The sequence below is a fragment of the Octodon degus genome, unplaced genomic scaffold, assembly GCF_000260255.1.
Source record: "Octodon degus isolate 3935 unplaced genomic scaffold, OctDeg1.0 scaffold00080, whole genome shotgun sequence".
NCBI classification, from domain to species: Eukaryota; Metazoa; Chordata; class Mammalia; order Rodentia; family Octodontidae; genus Octodon; species Octodon degus.
The window spans coordinates 5,946,003-5,952,281 of record NW_004524656.1 but is presented as its reverse complement, the minus strand read 5'-3'; positions in this window follow the sequence as shown (position 1 = coordinate 5,952,281).

Below are 6,279 nucleotides of genomic sequence, written 5' to 3'. Positions count from 1 at the left end.
CTGATTCTTTAGCACCTCCCTATAGTATATTTTATGACTCTTAGACAATCTCAGTCTTGACATAACTGATTAGAACAATTATGTCACCTCGGCTAATGGAGTACAATCAGCAATAATAATATTAATAATGGGGTCAAACAGCCTAGAAAATGACAAACTGTGTTAATTATTAATTTTCCAAGGCTGGAAAGCATGGGCTTTAGTTCTTGCTTTAGATCCTTGCTTGGTTCCAGGGATCCACTTTTCTCCTCCTTCTCTTTCTCACTTTGCTATATCCCAGGGTTCAGACACCAAATATCAGAAAGATTTGTTTCTCTCCTGCTCACCACTCTTCCATCTACCCAGAATTAAATTTTAACTTTAATTTGGTATATAAGATAGATAAAACTCATACAGACAAAAGTCATTTAGGGTTATCAATAATTTTGAGCTATATTAAAGTTTCTCGCTTTTTTTTCCCGGGAGGTTGACGGGAGGATCCCCACAACATTTTAATGGTTTCCAGGCGGGTGTCTCCATCCCTGAGCAGGGCTGACCTTGGGCCCTGGGATTTGTGTCCAGCACTCTCTGGTCAGCAGCCTGGAATCCCAAGTGCAGGTTGAACACAGCCAGTACAAGTTATTGAAGCTGGGTGCTCCCCTGACACCAGTTGTCACTATAGTTGCTACAGGAAAGTGCCTCTGATGAGGTGAGATACCCTTAAGTGTATCTGGTGTGCTTTAAGAAACAAAAACAAAAAAACAGTGAATGTTGGATGGGATTTGGCCATCCAACAAAAAGGTAGGGATCTTCCATAGAAGAGCACATCAAACCTAAGTAACAGTGTGACAAGTTTCAACTTGCCTGGGGCAGTAGTCAGAGCTCCAGTTGAGTGGCATTAATGATGGATCATGAACAACGCATTAACATGAAATTTTGTTTCAAGCTGCAAAAAAGTGCTAAAGAAACACATGAAATGATAAAATTAGTATATGGTGATGCTGCAGTAACCAGGAAGACTGTTTACAAGTGGTCTGAGCGATTTCATAAGGGTTGCGAGTCTGTCAATGACGAGGAGCGGTCTGGACGTCCTTCCACCTCAAAAACCCAAGAGAATGTCGAAAGAGTGAGCGAAATGATTCAGTCCAACAAGCGGTTGACTATTCGGAAAATTTCTGAGGATCTGAACATCTCATATGGTACCGTACAAAGCATTTGAACGACAGATTTGAACATGAGGCGAGTGAGTCCGCAATGTATGCATCCACAGCCACGGGAGCTGGAGTTAGAGCAGTAAATCGGTGCCTGTGGTGACAGGGTGCTGCGTCCCTTTCATTTAACTCTACTGAGGTAGGTGTTGTTCTGTTGGTGGCCACCAAGAGATGGTTAGGAGGGAACTGGGGCTCCCAGGCCTCCCACTATGTGTGAGTCACTGGACACGAGGAACCTCCTAAGTGTAACTTTGTAGCTATGTCAGTAATGTGATGCCTTGACACTTAATGTCTCCCTTTTTTTTTAAAATTTTTTTTAAAATTTATTTTATTTATTTATTTTACATTTATTGTGTGTGTGTGTGTGTGTGTGTGTGTGTGTGGCCAGCTCAGCCCACCAGGGGGCGGGGCTGGCTGGCATGTGGTGCTGGGGGATTGAACCGCGGTCCCTGATGCCTTGCCAAGCTTGTTCTAAGTAGGTGCTTTAGACCACTGAGCCATCTCTCCAGCCCCCTAATGTCTCCTTATAGCAGTAAAAAATACGTACATTAGTCCAATTTGGGGGGAGCAAAACCAGAGCTGTTAGGAATATAAGTTCTTGATAATATTTAATTGCATTGAAAATAGTTCCCCCCTAAAAAAAGAAAAATCCGCCAGCCTGTCAAATTTTTTTAAATGTATGTGGTATAATTTGTGAAAAGGACTTAAAGGACATGATAGATTAGGCATGTAAGTATCAGAGGTGATAGTTTCATGTCGGAAGAAATGAAAGTGGTAAAGATGCTCTGAGCTCACATTTCTTGTACTCTGTCAGCATGTCCAACAATTGGATTTTTTTTCGTTAATTTGTATGCCAATTATATATAACGCATTTTCCAAAATTTTTAAATAAAGATACTTTATATTTAAAGTTTCTCTTGAGAACTCCTGGCTTAGTGGACAGACAGGAATACAGTTGATTGAGTTATAAGGCCAGAGACCAAATGTAGCATAACCCAAACCTGCAGTGGCCACCTTGGATGGGGCACACGGTGGAACTTCCTAGGAGAGGTGGGATGTGAGTCTAAAATCTGAGGGTGTAAAGAATTTTAGCAGGTAGAGCTTGGGCGTTGGTTGAAGAATAGTGGGAGTTCGGGACTTAGCACTGAGGCAAAAAGAACCTGAGCTGTAACTTGTTTTGATCAGGGCCCAGCTTGGTCAGAACTGGGTCTTATAATCCCCGCACTTGGAGGGCTGAGGCCAGAGCGTCTCGGTGAGTTCAAGGCTAGGCTGAACTACATAGTGAGACCCTATCTGAACAGAAGGAGAAGGAGGAGGAGAAAGAAGACAAGGAGGAGGACAAGGAGAAGAACTGAGTCTGAGGACAGCCTTTGTTCTGGAAGAGACGGTAGGAAGAGGCCTGGAAGCTTCTCTGGTTGTGCTGCTGCTGCTGCCATACGTGCTTGGCTGTCTAAACAGGCCTGCGTGCAGGGCTGCTTGGTGAAAATGTTTTGGGGAGAGGGCAGACTGTCCCTCGAGAGATCAGGTCAGTGTGGGGCATGGTATAAATAAAACACAGCAAGCATGAAATAGAAGACAGACCCCTGGGCTCTGAGGGGTTGAGTCATCTAAATCCCACTAGCCCTCGAAGGTGAGGTCATGGAGGAGTTTTTGTTCTCAATGAAGCACTTTTGCCTGAAATTGTACAGCTGCAAGGAGCAGGGCTGGATTTCAGAGATAGGTTTGGGGTGGGGGAAGAGGGCCTGTGGGCAAGGACACAGCCAGAGGCCTGCACTGGAGCCCTGGTGTGCCGAGGACAGCTGGAGGCTGAGGCGGGAGGTTTCAGCCCCGCAGCAGTTGAGCCCTACCTGGGTGTCCTGCTTCTGTTTCACCTGCTCTCAGGTTCTTCTCTGCACAGGCCCCAGGGCCCTGGCCATTTTGCATCTCTCCAACCCCTTCAGCCAGCTCCGCGGTGGATGCTGTCTCTCTGAGTCCCACTTCCTGATTGCTGAGGAGCTGTCTTCATGGACGGTCTTGCTGGCTGCTCTCAGCGCAGCTGAAAAGCCAAACAGTGCGGCATGCTCTGCGCCTGAGTCCCTGCGCCTGGCCAGGGTAGCTCGGGGGGCTATGCTTCTTTCCTGTGGTGATGGACCCTTGAGGTGCCCTCCTGCTACCCCAGCCACTGTTCCCGCTCCCCACCTCTGGGTGGTCACCTACCAGCAGGTAGGGCCAGGTCAGCTTGAGGCCAGTGAGGCTGCTCTGTCTAGGACTCCAGCTTTCCAGTCTCTGTTGGGCTATTAGTGCAGCTCGGACCCTCTGCTTCAGCCAGACTGGCCTCTTCTCTCTGTCCCTGGAAGACTCTTCTTGTCCTGTCCATTGTCCTGTAACTGGGAATATCCACCTTTCTCCTCGCTCAAGGGCCAGCATTACAGGCATGCACTTGGTCCCTGGCCCGCAGCTCCACGTCTCCCAAATACACCTCTTCCTCTTCTTGCACACTGCCACCCTGGGTTTAAGCTCCGTCCCTGGTCCCCAGATGTGTCCTTGTCTCTGATAGGTTCAGGCCCTAGTGTGAATTGCTAAAATCATTGTGGTGGTCATCTAATGTGGCCGATGCCCTTAAAACAAAGGCCTGTGTTCCTAGGGCCACCTCCCCCTTCTTCTGCAACTTAGCCGAGGACATAATTCACTTTCACTCTTCCTTCCGCCTCAGGGAAGACCCCCAATCAGCTTCCTCAGGTATATCTAAACATCCCCTCCAAACTCCAGCCCTGACACAAGACCATAAAAGCCTCCGCCTTCCTTTGTCCAGTTCAGAGAGTTCCAGGGCCTCCCTGAATTCTCTCTGTGTTCTCAAAGAAAATAAAGCCCTTTCCCTTTTTCCTTCTGCCTGTTTCTCTGCTTCACGGAGAACCTATCAGTCTCCAGAAGCCTGGGAGACAGCAGCTCATCATAGCCAGCTGTCATCCCAGAAGGCAGATCAGGAGCTCAGAGACCAAGGCCTTGATTGAGCATGCCCATGAGTGGCCCTCTCTCTCTAATTCTGTGCAGTTTGGGCAAAGCTAGACCTACTTTACTTTCCTAACCTTTAGCATGCAGATCAGCTGAGGCGTCAAGCATTTGCTGAGGATTACCCACCATGAGAATCTCAGGGGGGCTTTAATGGTGTAGTTTTGGAAATAGGCATGGGAGAAAAATGGGCATTTGTCAAATATCTACTATGTGCTGTATCCTATTTTTTTTTTCCTTTGGAACTGGGGATTGAACTCAGGCCCTTATGCTTGCCAGGCAAGCACTTATTCTACTGAGCTATCTCCCTGGCCCTGTATCCTATTTTTAAACTTATATATATATATATTATTTATTTATTTTTTTCCTTTCTGTATTTAGGGCAGGGTCTACAGGGTCTATAGGATCTCACTATGAATATTGAACTCGTAGTGATTCTTTTGTTTACAGCCTCCCAAGCGCTTAATTTTTTTTTAAACAGAGTCTTACTTACCTTGAACACACTATGTAGTCCAGGCTGGCTTCCAATTCTTTTTCTTTTCTTTTTTAATCTTTTGGAGACAAAGTCTCACTATGTACTTCAGGCTGACCTTGAGCTCATTTTGTAGCCCAGGCTGGCCTCGAACTCCCCACAATCCTCCTGCTTCGGCTTCCTGAGTGCTGGGTTTACATGTGTGCGCTACTATGCCTGGCAGAGTGGTCACATTAAAAAGTATTAAGCACTTAGGGCTGTTAACCCTGAAGAGCTCCAGAGACCAGCTGCGGAAGGTCAGTGACACGGCTGGCAGGCGGCTGGAATTAGCTGGGAGCGGCAGAGGCCTGCAGTGGGCAGTGTGGACGAGAGAGCTCAGCATTAACTGGTGTTGATGGTGGAATCAGGGCCCAGATCTGTGGCACTAAGGGCTGAGGGCCAGTGGCCCTGCTAGCAGACATGCCGCAAAAGAACTCTCAGTTTACTGGCAACACAGGTGGATGCTGCTGATGTCGCTGCTGCCCGTGGTCTTGCGCAGGCCTTTTCTAATGCTCAACATTCTCACCACCAAAATGACAGAGTGGACAAGGTGGGAAGGACACGTGGACAAGGACCTCTCTGGTCCCAACTCTAAGAAAGAGGAGTTTTTCTGACCACTGGTCACTTAAAAAGTTCTATAAACTGGAGCCACGGAAGCCTTGGTATGTAAGTCTCAAGTTGAACGGATATTTGGAGGAAAAGTGACTTTTGGAACAAAACACTGAGCTCTCAGAGACCTTCCAGAAGCAGTGGCCGCATCTCCTTAATTGCCTTAGAGGTTCTCTGTCAAGGTCACAGAAGAGCGCCTCCCTTGGGGGAGGCCTGCAGGCAGGCCAGCAAAGGCTCAGGTAAGGAATTCAGGTTTCTAGGAGGTGGGGCTTGATGACAAAGGCGGGACTGAGCTGTTTGTGTTTGGAGTCTGTAAAGCTGGAAGGCCCTGTTGCCATGGGAGTGAGAAAAGCCCTGCAGGTTAAGTAGCAGAGGGAGGGCAGGGAACAAGGGCAGAGGTCTGGGCCTCAGGGAAGAAAACACAAACGCACCCAACGACCTCTACCTCTAGCAAGAAACTAGTGAAAGGCAAGGCACGGTGGCAATTTAGGTTTATGGGGCTCCCTCTCCTCTGGGCCATAAGCCCAATGCTTCTATTTTAAGAGGCTCCTGTGCACCTAGGGCTTGGAGGAAGTCATCAGCTTTTACAATCTTACTCTGACTCACGCCATTCCCAAGTTAGGTCCAGGAAGTTGCCGTCCCTCAGGGAGAAGTCAAAGAGTTTGTGTCACTGTTTCCACTCTTGGGAAATGCCCCTAAAGACCCTGACTGTTCTCTGTGAGGTGGGCTTATCAGCGGCCCAGAGGCCCTCCAGTGACAGCAGATGCTTGTCAAGGATGAGAGAGAGAGGAGAGAGGAGAGAGGAGAGAGGAGAGAGAGAGAGAGAGAGAGAGAGAGAGAGAGAGAGAGAGAGAGAGAGTCTTGAATGTTCAAGACCTGGAGCAGTGTGAGCAAAAAATACTCCAAGGTGCAAGCTTAGCTGAAGACTTTTGCTCTCCAAGTTCTAAGATCTGTGGCAGACACAGAAAAGCTAAACAGCAG